The sequence below is a fragment of the Macaca nemestrina genome, chromosome 3, assembly GCF_043159975.1.
Source record: "Macaca nemestrina isolate mMacNem1 chromosome 3, mMacNem.hap1, whole genome shotgun sequence".
Taxonomy (NCBI): Eukaryota; Metazoa; Chordata; class Mammalia; order Primates; family Cercopithecidae; genus Macaca; species Macaca nemestrina.
Genome location: NC_092127.1, coordinates 27487069 through 27505540, shown reverse-complemented (window position 1 = coordinate 27505540; position 18472 = coordinate 27487069). Strand labels below are relative to the sequence as shown.

The following is an 18472-nucleotide window of genomic DNA, read 5'->3' as shown; positions in this document are numbered from 1 at the left end:
TTCCTGAATCCCAGTGACACACACTCTTGTACAATCACCTCACCTTGTGTGTAGGCGGGACCTATAACTTGCTTTTGACCAATAGACCATGGCAAAGGTAATGTGCTATTGCTCTTGTGGTCACATTATATGACAAAAAGGAAGGGATTTAAAGATGTAATTCAATGTATATCAGAAGGGAAATTACCCTACCTGGGCCTGACTGGATGAGTGAGTCTTTAAAAGCGGGGTTAGAGGTCAGAAACAGAAGTAGTCAGATTAATTCTTGTGCCAGCCTTGAAGCAACAAGTCTCCATGAGTTCCGAGCTGAAAAGAAACAACTCTAGCCAACTGTTAGGTGATCTTGGAGAATCCCAAGCCTCAAATAAAAACCCAGGGCTGGCAGAAACCTTGACAGTGAGGTCCTGAGCAGAGGAGTCAGCTAACCTGTACCCAGACTCATAGTTCATGGAAACTGGGAGATAATAAATGTTTACATGGCTAAGTCTGTGATAATTTGTATGTCACAACAGAAAACATACATATGTTTTAAAAACATGAACATTTTGGTGAGATCCAGAGTGATACTGACATGACATTTACTGCAACAAAAACTACAACAACTCTGAAAATCACATGGGAGCACAATATGCTCTTAAACTATAAAAACATTTGACTGGATGCAGAGGAGTGAGACCTAAACTGGGATTCTTGAAAGTACAACAGTCCAGACAGGACATCGTGTTTATACAGAGGTAAGGAACTGTGTAATGGTTTAGATTTTAACTTATCTTTGTTTTGTATGCGTGCATTTCACATATCAGAAAATGGGAAAGCAGGTTGACTACTTGCAGTGCGTAGAACCAATTAGAAGAATCTTTAAAGCAGCAGTGTCAACTTAATGTGAAAATTGGAGATCTAATGATGATTTTTTAACATGGTGGCATTATAAAGCATATTTTAATCAAGAGAAATCCAGATAAGATATGAAATCTGTAAGAGCAGGACATAAAGAGTAGGACCTGATCATGTGGTTGACTTCAGACAAAACTTGGTCTGAGTCTCAGCTCTGTAAGTAATACCTTAAGATTTGGTTTCAGAAGACATACAAACATGAAAAAAATGCTCCACATCACAAACCATCAGAAACATGCAAATCAAACCACAATAAGACACCATCTTGCACCAGTCAGAATGGTTATGATTAAGAAGTCAAAAAACAACAGATGCTGGTATGGCTGCAGAGAAAAGGGAAGTCTTATATGCTATCAGTGGGAATACAGACTACTTCAGCCACTGAAGAAAGCAGTTTGGAGATTTCTCAAAGAACTTAAAACTGAAATACCATTTGACCCAATAATGCAATTGCTGGGTAGATAGCCACAGGAAAATTAATCATTCTACAAAAAACATACATGCACTTGCACGCTCATTGCAGCACCATTCAGTATAGCAAAGACATGGATTCAACCTAGGTGTTCATCAATGGTAGATTGGATAAAGAAAATGTGGTACACATACACCATGTAATACTACACAGCCATAAAAAAAGATACGGTCGTGTCCTGTGCAGCAATGTGGATGCAGCTGGAGACCATTATCCGAAGCAAATTAACACAGGAACAGAAAATCAAGTATCCCATGTTCTCAGTTATAAGTGGGAGCTAAGTATTGTAAACACATGGACATAAGGATGACAATAACAAACACTGGAGTCTACAAGAGTGGAGTGGTGGGAGGGAGGCAAGGGCTGAAAAACTAATTATTGGATATTATGCTTAGTATCTGGGTGAAGGGATCACTCATACCCCAAACCTCAGCATCAGGGAATATATTCAGGTAACAAACATGCACATATATCCCCTGGATCTAAAATGACAGTTGAAAAATAATTCAACTTTTTTTTTTTTTTAAAAGATGGTTTCCCTATATCTATTTTATAAGGTGTTGTGCATATAAAAATGAAACTGTGTTTATAAATGCTTAAGACTATGCATGGGATATTATGAATCATCAGAAATTTTGTCTCAGTTATTATTACAGCAGGAAGAAACAAGAATAAGGAGACTAGTGTAAAGAATATCAGAATAGTTCTGTCTCAGTTTGGACAGTCTGAGTCAAGGTAAATACGATGAGAAAAGTAGAGAATCAGATAAAGCTACATGATAAAGTGAGGGATGTAAAACTTGTGTACCTGCTGCATATTGTATAGGAAGAACGATGCAATTTTTAAACATCTATAAATTTTTAGACCAAAGTAAATTGAAAGAGAATTTGTCATTAACTGACTGGCAGAAAAAGTAGAATAGGGGATCATGTCAGGGATGAGATCATGAGTTCATGGGGTTTGTGCTGTCACCATGAAATCAAAGTTAAAATGTCCAGCAGACCTTTGTAAATACATTAATGGACTTCAAATCTGGGTCAGAGCTAAAGATTTGGAGGATATCTGTGAAGAGATGATAATTGTAGCTGCTGGAGTGAATGGACTTCCTAGGGCTCCACAGAGAATGAGGAACAATGAGTTACACGAATAGTATACACAATCTCGTAAACATTTCAAGATTAAAAACGTTTATGCCAGACTTCGTGTCAAAAGTGAAACATTGATTATTGCTAACCGATATGTAAAATATAGAATCAAAGGCTGTATATGTTTTCCGCTTTAAAGTTAAACTTTCTTAAGAAAATCAAACTTTTCTATCTCCTTTGGGATCCACTTAATAAAGACAACCAAAAACTTGTCTAATGGGGATTCAGTAGGGAGTCTGATCAACTTTCTGGCTCACCTGGGAGCTGTGTTATAATTATTGCAAACAGCAGTCACCGCTTCTCTTTCTCAGTCACCCTAAATGCTATATGAAAACGAAGAGCAACAGCTAGTGGCCACTACTCCCCTTTACATCAAATATAATTAGATAGAAACAATAGAATAAAGTATTTAATGTTTCCAAAGTTTTCAAGAGCCCACCTTAGATTACCTCCTTGGTATTGTGCTTCAAAGCTAGTCATTTGTTTTGATTATTTTATTTAATCTTGATTTAACCTCACGGACTATTCAAAACTTTAGTAACTAACTAATCTGAAGGATTACGTGTGAGTAGCAGTTGATACCACAAATGCTGATTGCTTGAAATGGTCTAAATGTCAACAAGTGTTTGAATTTCATCTCCAGTAGGACTTTTAAGGGAAAAAGAAAAACAACTTGAATTCCTAAGAAACATTATCTACTGTATTCTATTGTTTCCTATGCTGTTTGAAGCACCAAGGAAAACATTGGCTGCTGCTAATATTTTGAATATTCTATGAGATTAATTAATGTAGCATCTTTATAACATGAAATACAGAGGAAAAACTCCTTAAGGTCTTTGGTATTATGCATTCTAAAGTGTGTATACTAAAGAATATATGCCATAAAATAATTTCAATGACCTAACAATTAAGGAATAGTCTTGGGGAAATGATAAGAGGCATTTACATGTAGTAAAGAGATTATCATAGTAAAAAAAGCTGAGTTTTGAAAAGGACATAGCTAGTTGGACTTCTGACCTAAATAGAGGTACTAAACATGTAAACTTGGTTTGATTCCCTAATTCACCTATTCCTAGTTGCGTGACCTTAGGATACAGTGGTATGGAGATTTGATGTGAATTTCTGCTTTCTCATATTAATATGAATAATTAAGAAATGAATAACATCAATCTTTACAAAGTCATGCAAACGTTACATTACTTAATGTGGGTGTATGGCCTGATATCAATAAAATATTGTGAATACCTATTAATACTTTGAATGGTATCTATGTCTATCTTATTGCTCTTCCCAGATGAAAAAGCAAATCCAGGGTCCAAGACAAAATGATATCAACGGGCACTCCATTATGAAGCAACAAATGTTTTTACTAGCACCAACTCACTGGCTCTTTTTCTTTAGAAATATGAAGGGCCAGATTCCATAAACCTAAGTGAGGCAGCTCAGAGTCTGATTGACAGTAGAGTCACAGCAATTACTGGGGCTTTGAGAAAAGGGGCATGTAACTACAGAGGGCAGGTAGGCATTTGTGTTTTCATGTAAGTACCTTTACTTTTAGGGTTTTGGAATTTTAAAAATAATAATAACTCCAGAGACAATAAAGCAATATCTAATATGTTTTGTGGAAGTGGTCCAACTACAAAAGGTAAATTATTTCCATTTCATCATCATCTTTGGGGAATATAGTTCAGGTGTGTGTTTTAATTGCTACTGTATGTATGTCTTAATTGCCACCTTGGTGCTATATTCACAGAGAAAATACATCAGTAAATAAGTTTCTCTATTACAATATACATTTAAACACTACTCAATGAAGAAGTATTTAAAAATATTTTGCTTTAGAATTGTTACTTGTGCAATGAACTAGTTATGAGTTGAAATAATATCCTGTGTATTGACATGCAAATGAACTCACTAAGCAACCACTTTGCTTTACAGATTTGTATAATTTGATACCAAAGCCACATTAAATTAATATTAATTACTTGATTTTAAACCAAGAAAGTTCAGAGTGAAGCTGTTCTCCTATTTCACCACATTTATGCATGAAAGCATTAATACACAAGGAATAAAAATATGTTATGGGCAGGGATATCCAGGCTCTGTTCTACAGAGGTGTATGGCTTATTATCTGAAGATTTGTAGGAAGTAAACTTGATGTTTTACTTTTATAGACTGTAATTTCCAAATCCTTTATCAGAACTCATATTTTTTCATAATTAATGTGGTGCTATAAACTCTTCATTATGCACACATCTATTTTGTTTTTTTATTCCTGGCAAATATTCATTTTCAATTGTTCCTTGCCTTGCCAATCAGCATGAGAGGTTCTAAATGTCATTTTAATGCCAAAAAAAAAAAAAACTGGTATGTGCACAAGCATTCTAGTTGAAATAAAAAATAACAATAATTAGAAGCCAAATTTGCCACTAAAAGTTGTATATTGTATTACAGTTTATTATCTAAATTATTTTGTACTAGCTAGCATGTCTTTAACTTGCATGTTCTAGGTCATCCCCTTGCATGTTTATTGTAAAGTAGAATTTACATATCTATGTGTATATACATATATGTGTAAATATGTGTGTACATACATACATTCATACACACACTCTAATTGTCTCAATACTTATACTATTATTTAATTCATCCTCTTTCAGAAAACTCATTGGAACTCTGAGTTTATCAAAACATGGTCCCATCCATTATAATAATATCAATTCCTCAATACTAAGGTGATTTAAAACACAGAGGGACCAATTGCTTTGCTGTGTGGTTACCAATTTAATTGGAAAATTAGGGTATTTCTACAAGCTATTCTACAGCTAATCTGAAGTAGGCTATACCCCAAAGACTTTGGAGGTGTTGAAGCAGAAGGTGATTAACTCTGTTTGGTAAAGGATAATTGGTCACTTGACTCTTAGAATAATGCTAACAACAGGAAGTATTTTTTCTAGCTTATTAGTTCACAAGAGTCTTTTGAGCTTCATAATATATAAAGTACTAAAAAATACGAGAGATACGATGGCAATTTTGGGCAAATATGAAGAACTAATGGAAAGATGTCATTCAAGGCCTTTGGGTCTCATTGATAAATGAGCTTTAAATATTATTTTTTAAATGGTCATTATTCAAAGAAAATTATCAATAAATTATTAGGCAAATAACTTCTTAAATATCATTTAAAAGGGTATTTTTATTTTTTTCAAACTTTTTAGAGTATTTCAGATTTATTATGACTTGTATTTCTCTATCGCCCATCTTAGTAACTAGAAAAAAAAGAAAGAAAGAAAGAAAGAAAGCAATATACAGCCTTGATAATAAAAATTCCAAATTGATTCACCCTTATCTTAAATCTCACAAAACATATACAAGAATGCATTTTATTTGTAAGGAGAAACAATCTATCTATAAATTTCATTTTTGACTCAATTTTTAGTTTGATTGATGACCCTTAAGAGGTTGAGAAACAAGAAAGACAAACTGAGCATGTCATGTAATATATAATTACATTATTTTAATAATTTTCTATAGACTTTATGAAGTTCGTCACTTTTCTGCAAACAGTGCTGCATATATTTGCCGTGTGTCTGTAATGAAATGAGTTAATGTCTTAACAAGCCATCCAGTGTTGTGTTACTGAATAATCCTTTACGTTTTACATGAATTCATTATAACTCCAAAATATGGTCATTTCTTTGTGGATCAAAGACTTAATAAAGGGCCACCACATTTGAATATCTTTCATATGTGTCTTCAAAGTTGGCACTTTTATTAGTTCCAGTGGAAATGTTATTCTGTATTTAAATAGTGTCCCCTATATGCTAAATTTGGGCTTATGATGGGAATCTAATTTTACCTTATTTCAGGACTAAGATACAAAAGCTAAAAGTGTAGAAAAATCAGAAAAAAAAAATGCTTCTAATATTTTAAATTTGCAATCTCATTGACTCAACCTTTGGTTATTATTGCTAGTAGCATAGTTTGACTTCAGTGTTTAACTATGTTATTGTTAGATGAAACACTAAATTTCATCTTAAAGAATTCCATATTTTGGCAGTTCAAGGTAAATGTTTATACTTGAATAAAGACATACATCTTGGAAAACTTTGTGCAAATGGAAGTCAATGACACATTCAGGTACATTTTGAGTAAATGTAATGTTTATATATAGTACTGCCTTTCAAATAAGTTATAAAATTAAGATATATGTTAATGTTTCAAGATAATAAAATTGAAAAAATAAGCCGTAATTCTGTTAGAAATTTCACAGCCTAAATATTTATATCAATACAATTAGTTTTAACAAGAAAATTTCATAATTTGTAGTGGAAAGAATGATTCCTTGTGTATTTAAAGGAGATTATGTTGTATAAACTTCCTAGCTCAGTGTTTTATATATTCTTTTTTGCCCCTCTACCCAATCCGGGCTTTCAAAATTTGTATGAATATTTAATTTAAGATCACATGACTGATGTGAATCTTACAAAGAATATCTGTTTAGGGTAAAACATGTGAACAACTTCAAAAGATTTACATTTGACCTCTAGTATTTGCAACAATATGCATTTCTTGTGGTAATCACTCTCTTGTAGGGCTGTGTAGTAAATACAATGAAAAATCTCTACCTAGAGGATTTAGTTTAAATCATAAAATTCTAAAGCTAAACTTCATCCTAGTAACTCTAATACAACTAGAGTAGAAATTTTATGATATTTTAAAATATACAAATATTTAAACCTAACTTAGTGTACTCCTGCTGAAAAGCATAGCTCTCTTCAGTGAATAATACTTATTAAGTATGAAACAGCTTTATATTTAACTCATTCCTATTAATATTGGACGTCTACTTTGCAACCTAAACTCTCTCTCTCTCTCTCTCTCTCTCTCTCTCTCTCTCTCTCTCTCTGAAATGTAAAGGAAATATCCCCCACCCCCATGCTTTTCCAGCCATCATTTATACTTAATCTAATGTCACTAAATGACATAAATGAGAGACCACAATTCCATTTATCAAGCAAACCATCACACCTGTCAAAGTTATGAATAGTAATAAGAAATGCAAAGAGCACAAGATAACTTCTATCATTTAATAATTGCTCAGTATGAGAAGTACTGTTCGGTCGTTTTCCACACTGAATTATTTCTCTGGACACACTCAGAACACACTGCCAATTGACAAAAGGAACATAGCTTCAAAAGAAAATCTTCTAAGTAGAGAAAAGCTCTCTGTTAAGCATGCAAGAGGTTAAACATTGCTGAAATAGTGAGACATTTTCTCAGCCCACGCTTCCCAGTTCCATTCAATTACCAACAGCACAAGTGACTATAATACAAGCTAATACTGTATTATTAAATCAGAGCTTCCCATTTACATCCACCTCTAACCTGAGGGGGTGGCAAGGGGATGACATTTGCTAGTCAACAGCAGAACAAACAGCCCCCAACTTGGAAATACACATGACCTTGGGGTGTGGAATGCTCAGAGACTGAGTTTCACAAGTTTTATTTGGATCTACTGCATAACAACACATCTAAATGGACCCAGCATGATATAAATGTTTCTATCCCTACCTCCTCCCTTCCAAAAAATGTTAAGAGAGCTCTGCACTTTGAAATCTATGCTTTAGATATAGGAAATAATATTGTTGATTAACCAGGGATTAGTCCATTCAGATAATTATTTGATTATATTTGTTCTAAACAACTTGTTGGTTGATTTATTTAATATCATTTGCTAATATATTTGGAGGGTTTTCTGGAATGGTTCCTTTGAACCCTGCTGAAAGCATTGCTCTGAAATATTTATATTTATAAAGCAAGATATAACATAATGACATTAACTTCACAAAAAGCAAAGCTCTCAACTTCCCCTCTAGAATTTAGTGCATAATCACTAACAGATGATCTTGTAATAATGATAATAGTAATTATTAAAATATTTTTGCAATCATTGCCAAAAGTCCAGTTTTCAAATTGTAAAAATAAACAGAACTTGTTTTTAAATTGTTGTGTAGCAGTCCTTATGTCTCCCCCACTTGTAATCATTTATAACAATATTATTTTTCTTACCTTATTTTAACAGTCACAAAAGTCCCCCAGAAAGATTCCTAAACGCTGTGGAAATACAAATCACAATTAAAAAAAAAAAAAAGAAAGAAAGAAAACCACTAAGAAGATCGTCTTAGCTGGGAAAAAATAAATAAATAAAATAGTTTCGTCTAAAACTATAGAAATCTCCAAAGTCACGCCTGAATGAGCGCCCAGGTGGCAAACAGAGGAGTCTCTCCCACGTCCGATACCACACTCCTTTGTCAAGTTGATATGGGTCCTGTTGGTGAAGCGGGTCCCACAGGGCACAGAGGGTGCAAGAGGGCGTTGCCTCCAGGTGCTGGAGCAACTGGTCCGCTCGCGTCTCAGTTTCAGCACCGACAGCACAGTGGACAGTACCAGCTCCTCTCACCTCCAGTTTGTCTCAGTCACTGAACCAGGCTGATTCTCGCTCCTCCTCTCTAGGCAGGAGCTGCTGCCACTCAACCCGGGGGTGCCCCGCCCCCACCATCTGACGTAACTATTTTGCATATCAACTCGCCGAGAAGTGAGGGGCCGCCCCCTTGACTGGGCTTCTGCTAGGGTCAGCTGCGGCAATCGAGGCTACAAAATCCAGGTTTAAGGTCAGCGTGGGCATCTTTGGACTTCAAGATGTATTCTCAACCAGTCCAGTGGAAATTAAACGCTTTGGCGGTGCTGGAGCCTTTGCCTTCGCTGGGACTGCCGTTTCTGCGCACTCTAAGATCTCTGCGGGCACAGCTCTGGAAGGAAGACGGGGCGGAGAGAGGGGGCAGTGGAGCGCGGAGAGGACCGAGTGGGAGGCGGGTGGGGAGGAGACGGAGAAATAGAATGAATCGATTCAACCGTTCTTGAAAACATCTCCCATCCTTTTGATCTTCCTGGCCAAACTTTGCTGCCTCTCACTGCTATTTGGTTATTTGAACGCATACGTATGTGGTGTTCCTACTCCTTTCCCTCGGTTCACGGAGCCGCTGGAGGGAGTCGCTGCTGCAGAAACTTGCCTGGAAGAAAAAAAAAAAAAAATCTTGAGCAGCGAGAGGAAACGTGAAAGCTTGCAGCGCTAGCCATCATTTCTAAACAGAATCTTAAAAATAAAAACAAAAAGAATTACGAGTGCTCCATAGTATATATTATACTTCATATTCGTTCCAATAAAACCTACAGAACCTTCCCTATTCATTATCATGATTTAAATATATCCTCAAACTGTATAGACTTGGAGATTCCACAGTAAAAAAATAAATAAATAATAAAAAGTGAAAGTTCTCAGCTTCAACTTCCACTGCCAAAATTCTGAAGGTTATGCAATATTTATTATGTCTACTATATCAATTGTTCTATGAAAGATGGAGTATGCTGGAAGCATTACATAGCCTTTAGCAATTCTCTCAGTATTTGTGATATTTCTTGTCCCAGTGAAGCTCTAGCGGCCTTAAAGGCAAGAGAAAGGGGGCCTGTCATGCCAAATTCCACGGACTGCTTAAACTTGTAAACAAACACTTTCAGTGAACTGAAGTAATCAATCATCCAGAAGGGTGATTATTCACATTCCATGCATGTATCCCACCTACAGTTAACATGACTTACTTGGACAGAAAAGTGGGTATCTAAAACTAAGCTTAATTTTCTTAAGTTGGATAAAGCATGTTTAATAAAAAAGATTGTTTACTCAAAAAATGTCATAGCATTTCACACATCGTTTTCCATCAGAATGCCTACATACTGATATGTGTCATCATATTCCAGGAGTCTGATAGCATCTAGCACTGGATCCACTCACAAGCCTTTTCAGGGACTCTAATAAAATGAATACACTTGTTTATTCCTCCATCAGGAAAAATAATAAATTTTATTTTCTGTGATATTAAGAAGTTTTTTGAGGAAGTCTATTTACTTTGTGGGCCCATACCCCCAAACTCCTTCTTTCTAGTTACTTAAAAAATAAAAGATAACAGAGGAAAAAAACTATGGTATTTTTGCTTGAAGGAAGGAACATTTTTTTTATTCTGATTCACACCCGCATAAACCTTTCTCTATGGCTTTATTCCAGAAATTGCCCGTTTCTTTTCTGAACGTACAATCCCTAGTACTATTTCTCCAACACACCTTGACCGTAAGTTTCACATTTTGGGTAATCTGCAATGTTTTTGTTTTCTCAGACAACTACTGATTTTACATTTATAAGTGTCAAGTGCCATGACTTTTTGCACAGATACACAAGCATGTATTATGAGTTTTTCAGTTCTCAAAGTCATTTTAATAATGGTGGCAGACACCATGATATGACAGGAAAGATGATCTGTGGGGGCAGATGGGTGTTGCACAATTGTAATTACAATGGTGCCAACTGAATAACTTAGGCTGGCTATGGCGCACATGATATGCTTCTTTTGGGAACATCACATAGCACACTTTGGTCTGCTTCATGCCAATGTGCTGAAATGTCAGAGAAATCTTGATAGTTCATTTTAGCAATGTAGAGAGTACATGACGTATGCTTATAAAATTCCACCAAGACCTATGTTGTTTGGATAATGGACACTATTTTTCAGTTTACTCCAGTGATCATAATGTTTTGGGCTATGAATTCAATTAAAGCAGTCATAATATTATTGAAAAGCCTGAGGGAATAAAACTGGAAAACAAATCTTCCTTTCAAAGATGGAAAGGAAAACCAAATCATTTTCTCATTGTCTTTAAAAAGAGAGAGAGAGAAGAAAGAAATAAAGAAAAGAAAACAAAAGGAAAATAGCTATTTTGGCGAGCATGAACAAAGATGAACATATGCAGAAAGCATTGAGAATATTCTCCTAGGGGATTCTTGATTTTGTACTGCCCTAAATGGCAGTGTGACTGAGGGCAAGCAAGCTATTTAAACCTTTTCATCACATTCATCATTTTAAAAATATGTAGGTTATCCTGCTATCTCCAAAACTCATTACATGCTTGTCATTCTGTACTTTTATGTTAGACTTCAAAAATTTTTATATTACAATTCAAAATTTTATATTATAATTTAAAATTTTAAGAACTTTTCCCTAAGTGAAATAAACTGGCACCTGGTTACTAAGTCTGTGAAAAGAATATCTTCATATAATTAGGTTGGGAGGTGTGGAGAGGCTAAGACCAACTATGAGGCTAAGAGAGGCCAAAAAAATAAATTTTGTCCACTCAGGCTGGAACTGAAAGAAGGCAAAATAGGCCTGTTAAAGCATTCATTTATTATATAAGCATATTGCAATAATCTCTCATCTAGTTGCAGACATAATTACTCTTCAGGATATTTAAAGTAATTGTAAAGCAACAATAAAATTTAAGGCATGCGGAAGAGGTTAGATGGATTTTCAGTTGCAAACTGGCACTGGAAAGATGACTACAAATTAAGCAAATATGCTTAAGGAAAATTTATTTAAAGCTGGATGACCAAAATCTACTGAAGGATTTTAATTTAGTTAATTTACATGAACATATTAGAATGTAATACACAGAAATTATGAAGCACATTATAATGTCTTGCGAATGTGGATATTTGGGACTTCTGTAGTATCATCAAATTTTACAAGCTCCTTTTCAAATTATAATTATTTTAATGTATTTTTAGTACATTAGAATTATAAATACTCTAAGGATAATAACAGTGTATGTTTTGTTAATATTTCTTTTTGAATCAATTATAAGAAGGTTTGCTAGTAATTGAGAACATACTTATTTTGAAAAGCAAAGATGCACTTTTTTCTCGGTAATTTTCATGCTTACATTTTGGGGATCAAAATAAAGCAGGGCCAGAAAAAAAGCAGATAGCTATAAATAACCTTTTTTTTTTTTAAATAAAAGAGAGTGAAAGGATTCAACATAAGCATTCGTGTGAATTAAGATAGAGATCCCAACATCCCTGAAATGTGAGCTTATACATGATTGTGCTTTCTCCTGATAATGCATATGTACATAAGGTTTTTTAAAGAGTAGATGCTGCATTTAACCATTAGACCTTATGAACCAATCGTGTGGCTAAAAACTAATTTATGCTCTTTCTTTTTAACCTTTATTATAGTGATTCCAAATTTTATATACATATATGTTTCTTCTTTACTTCCATTACTTTCTTACTTTCCTACTTTCTATCTCTTGCTCCCTTGGGGCCTGTTGTGCTCTCCACCTACATTTTATTTCATTTTAATGTTCTATTTCAAATGTCTATTAGGCATATGTCTACTGTGGTAAAGGACATTTAAATATAGTATTTTGTTATTGAATGAAATGTTGATACAATACATTTATATTAAATTTCTTAGCTAATTCCAAACTATGACCTTAAACACATTATATGTGTGTGTGCGCACGTGTGTGTGTGTGTGTGTGCATGTAGGTAGGATATACTAAATAGAATTTTCAAATATGTTTTCTTAAAATTATGGAAATAAAATTTAAAATATATGAATTAAAAACTCACTACTAATAAATAAAGCTGCAAATTACAGAACGCTATTTCCTCATGCACACACATGTATTTGATCTAAGCAGTAATTACAATTTTCATGAGATTATATCAGTTTAATTTTAAATCTCAATCTCAATTAGTTTAATTGGGATTATTTGAAATCTCAATATATGCTAAAATTCAGATTGTGTTGTTTTTCATTTTCTCTATTATATATAACAACATAGGCATTTTGGTGACTTTGGATAAGATTGTTAAATTTAATCAAGACTACTGTGAAAGGTCTTTTCTTGCTAGTATTTACATTAACACACAGAAACATACACTAAGAGAGACAGTTTTTATCATTTGTAATTATAAATTCACCATCAAAATGGCACATTTCATAATGGTAGTGAACTTTTTCAGAAATACCGCCTAAAAGTTGACTTTAAACTCTTTGATATTCAACTCCTCACATTATCAGATTAATGCGCATATAAATTTTAATTCTCACTGTGTAAACAGGCTTCTCAAATTCTACAAGAACCAGGACAAATGTGTAGTATGAATAAAAGTTATAGGTTTAAGAAATAGTTTGATGTCAATATTTATTGAGGTAATATTAATTGGAGAAAGATAGAACATGGTTTAATAAATGCTGCTTAACTGGAAAGCTGAAGCCCACCACATTAAATACAGAAACCTAGGTTTGGCTTTAAGTAATAGATTTGCTCATTGTCATCAATAATTTGGGGTGAAAATGAATTCAGAATTATAGTAACTGGCCACTTAAAGAACCACTGCATAATTAAAGGATGTACCATGAATCCTGAGGGTGCAAAGACAAATAAATCTGTTTTATTCTCCATGATAAATATAGATTCTTAATGTTATAAGTTTCATCTTCTCAGTTGAAGGGAATTAAAACCCGCTCTTTATATAGCCACATCGTGGGGAATGAACATTAAGATACAGATTTAGCAGACTCAGGTTTGTGTTAACTATTCTAGTTTTTATGTATTTTCATATTTTTTTATTTAGTTGTCAATTTCATAGACACACTCATCCTGGTTTCCAAGTAATACTACTGTGAGTTTCCCCCTAAAGCTGTATTTTGCCTTTCTGTTTTGGCTTGGTAAAAATGTTTGCTTTTCCCACACTAGTAAACAATGAGAACTAACTTTCAATAAGAGCGAGCATCTATCAACGTGTCCATGCACAGAGTTTTTGAGCTCATATGAATGGATTAAAAAATTGCTCTATAAAGGTATAGATTGAAATGATGAATTGATTAAAAAATTTAATAAGTATAATTAAATAGGAATTAAAAATTATTATTATACAGCGATGTATCTTCACAATTTGAGATATCCTCCTTAGGGATGTTAGATGTGGACATAAACCTATAAGTAAATCATTTGTTCCTTGGCTTAGGAAAAAGCATCTGAGTGTAATTTTTTATAAACTAAACTTGGCCAGATGAGAACATAGTTTTATTTTGCTAGATTTATATAACAAATATATTTAAGTATCCTTTATTTTCTATGAATTAAGTTAACTGTTAAAAAAATCTAGAAGTGGTAACCATAATTAAAATATAATCCATTAATAGGCCTTTAAGTACACTCTACTAATAGCAATATTGTAGAAAAAAGATTGAAATTACAGTAAAAGCAGGAAACCCTAAAAGTATTAGCTAATTCAAGAAATACTTTACAACACAATTTTATCTGCTTCTGTGATTAAATTAACCTTAGAATTACATTTATGTACTGTACCACAGTAATAATATTATTGACTGCATTTATAAAATTAGAAATAATCAATTATGTGAATCAGATGTATTGTTACCTTCATTGTATTAATAGATTTTCAACTCAATTTCTCAGTTTTCCTTTCTTTTTTCTATTACTTTAATAGAATAGAAATTAGTACTTCGTGAGGCAGTTTAAAGTTCAGTAATATCAAGAGTCTTTGGAATCTAAAACTATGTGCTATCTCTTAATTGAACCACGAAAAAAAAGCATGAGACTTGCTGATGTTCAGATAGTTCTTGTGTTTAAGAGAGCTCTTAGGGCATCTATTGGCCTATGTTGGTATTGCATATGAGAATTTCAGTTCTCACAACTTGAGTTATATTTGCCCACAAAGATTAAAATACGTGCTGCTGATGAATACATTTATGTTGGAAAACCGTAATATCTATTGTTGAATTTAAAGTATTAAGCAAATGCATAAAACACTTACGGCATGGAAGGTGGTCTTACAAGCGTTTCGATATCGGCTATTTCAACATTTAAAAATTGTATGTTAATTATTTTTTAGAATCTAATATGTCACTGCTCATATTAGTTGCTTCACCATTTTACGTACACGTTTGAATTTTTTTTTTTTTTTTAGACGGCATCTCTCTCTGTCGCCCAGGCTGGAGTACAGTGGCGCCATCTTGGCTCACTTTGCAAGCTCCGCCTCCCGGGTTCACGCCATTCTCCCTTCTCAGCCTCCCGAGTAGCTGGGACTACAGGCGCCCGCCACCACGCCCGGCTAATTTTGTTTTTGTATTTTTAGTACAGACGGGGTTTCACCATGTTAGCCAGGGTGGTCTCGCTCTCCTGACCTGGTGATCCACCCACCTCGGCCTCCCAAAGGGCTGGGATTCCAGGCGTGAGCCACCGCGCCCGGCCACACTTCTGAATTTTTATAGGAGAGACAAAATATCTGTTCTTTCAGCTTTCAAAAGAAGTACACATAGTAACATGCTTTACATTATAATCTTTGACAGCAAAATGTAAAAGGACATAGAGAACATAGCTTTAAGTCTTGAGTTCAGAAATATTATAATGTGTAAGGAAATATAATGTTACTAATGAAAATAATCTGCATATTTGTCCACACAGAGAAGTAATATGTCCCCAAGTATCACAGGTACTTTCTGGGGGCGGGGGCGGAACCACAGCTGTGAGAAAGGATGGAGAAAAATCTGAAATTTAAGTTCTTGCATCCGTATGTGAAAAATAAACAAATATTGTAGGCATGTAATAATACATAAATTAATAATTCTATGAGTAAAATTATATTATAGGATAAGTAAGTTATAAATGAAAAGTATTAGAAATATAGAGAAAGTATAGCAGGTCAAAATTAGTAAAATCTCAGGTACGAAGTGATACATTCTCAAAGTGAAGTAAACAAAAGTTTGCCAAAGTGAGAAATTACTACCAATTTTCCCTTATACTTTTTAACCTTTCCTATACAGAAGATCCTTCCAAACCAAATGACTCAAAGTAACTGTTCCAGTTTTTGAACCCAAGAATAGCACTAGAACTGTTTGGGAGGAAATGTGGTAAGGGACCCAACAGAAATGTTTATGTTACTTTCCTTAAAATCTCACTTTTAAAATGTTGATTGCTGTTGTTTGTTGATACTATGCAGAAATTATTTGAACTTAAATAAGCAAACACTGTTGAAAAAGAAACATGAAAACAATTCTATGTAGCAGATTAGCATTTCACAATATACTTCTGTATTTATCACGGCTGCTTACCGCGTCATGGCCACTCTACACCTGTGCACATATTTGAATAATGCTTTGGTCTCCAGTAGTTGAGTAAGTCATGTGCCCACTTCTGTACAAAGAATTGTGAGTAGAAGTGACACAAGTCACTTTTGGGTTGAGAATTTAGCTGTTAATGCAAGATCCTGCAACTCCTATCTCTGTCAAAGTAATTGGCAACAATTGAAATAGTGACTGCTTAGACAGAATGGGCTCCTGAAGGACAACTATGAACCAAGAGGCTTTTGCTGACCCATTATAAACACAAAGCATGAGCAAGAAATAAACCTTGATGGTTTTAGGTCACTGAAATGTGAAATTTGTTTTAGGCCACTGAGATTTGAAGTTGGTTGGTCTGTTGCCACAGCATAAATAGATTAAAGACATTGATACGTTTCAACAACAGCACTAATTTTGAAATAGTTGTGTATGCACTAGTCGTTCACCAACACCTTAGTTTCACATTTTCTGAGTTCTGTAGCTTCTTACATGATAGATCACACTGATCTCCTAAGACAAAGGCTTATTTATTCTATACGTTTCATATTTACCTGGAATCAGATAAAATGAATCTCATCTTTTAACTACCCTCTTTCCTCCTGTGCATGTTTGAATCACATTCTCTTTGGAACATGGTGATTATCCAGATGACTGAATTCAGCAATTAGCCTCAATTGCTTTTTCTTTAAAAATTTTTATTTCCATGGATTATTGGAGAACAGGTGGTGTTTGGTTACATGAGCAAGTTTTTTAGTGGCGATCTGTGAAATTTTGGTGCTCCCATCACTCAAGCAGTATACATTGCCCCCTATTTGTAGTCTTTTATTCCTCATCCCCTTCCTGCTTTCATCCTGAATCCCCAAAGTCCACTGTGTCATTCTTATGCCCTCGCATCCTCATAGCTTAGCTCATACTTATGAGTGAGAACATATGATACTTGGTTTTCCATTCCTGAGTTACTTAACTTAGAATAATAGTCTCCAATCTCATCCAGGTTGCTGCAAATGCCATTAATTCATTCATTTTTATGGCTGAGCAGTATTCCATCATATATCTGTATGTATATAAATATATATAAAAATATATATGCTTATATACTTATATAAATATACGTATATATATAAATATATACATACACACACAGCAGTGTCTTTATCCACTCGTTGATCGATAGGCATTTGTGTTGGTTGCACATTTTTGCAATTGTGAATTTTGCTTCTATAAACATACATGCACAAGTATTTTTTTTATTATAATAACTTATTTTCCTCTGGGTAGATACCCAATAGTGGGATAGCTGGATCAAATGGTAGTTCTCCTTTTAGTTCCTTAAGAAATCTACACACTGTTTTCCATTGCTTCTTTAGGGTAGTGAGTTGATCCAATTTTGTCGAATCCTACTGCTCTTTTCCAAGACTTGTACTAGTCCTAAATTGTTATGACAAACTATTTAACAGATATATAAGGAATTTCATTCAGAGTTCTAAGAAAAGTTATAAAGAAGGGAACTAGCTTTAAATGAGAAAATATGTGGCATCAGACACTACTAGGTCCTTTAAATCTGTTATTTCTTTTATAACTCACTATGATTTCATGAGCTTTTTATTGCTATTATTGGTTTACAGTTGAAGGAATGCAGAGAAGTTAATTAACTTACCCAATGTGGAGGATCAAGAAAGTGAAAGACACCAGGATTAATCCCAGCCTTTCTAATTCAAAACATCTTTTCACTTACCAACATAATATGTCTCTATAACCCTTTGTATTTTAAAGTTGTTTGTTGAGATATAATAAAAAGAGTAAGAAGACTACCAATTTTATTTACAGAAACAAGGGATTACTTTACAAAAGAGAAAATGTCCTTACAGGCACAGGAAAAAATAAAAAAGAAATGGACTATGGAAGAGCTAGTTTTA

At 34.1% G+C, this 18472-nt stretch overlaps 1 protein-coding gene across 6 annotated transcripts in view; it reads right to left on the bottom strand.

Annotated features, from left to right (window-relative positions):
- The window catches only part of LOC105488649 (follistatin like 5), an 813494-nt gene extending 804014 nt beyond the window's left edge, over positions 1–9480 (bottom strand). For 2 of the 6 annotated variants that reach the window (XM_011752910.3, XM_011752913.3), the window contains exon 1: positions 8584–9479. The gene's annotated coding sequence lies outside the window, so the exon portion shown is untranslated. Of the gene's footprint in view, positions 1–8583 lie in introns of all 6 variants that reach the window. The other 4 variants (XM_011752909.3, XM_024795001.2, XM_011752911.3 and 1 more) reach the window with 3 other exon arrangements.
- Positions 9481–18472: the final 8992 nt, after the last annotated feature.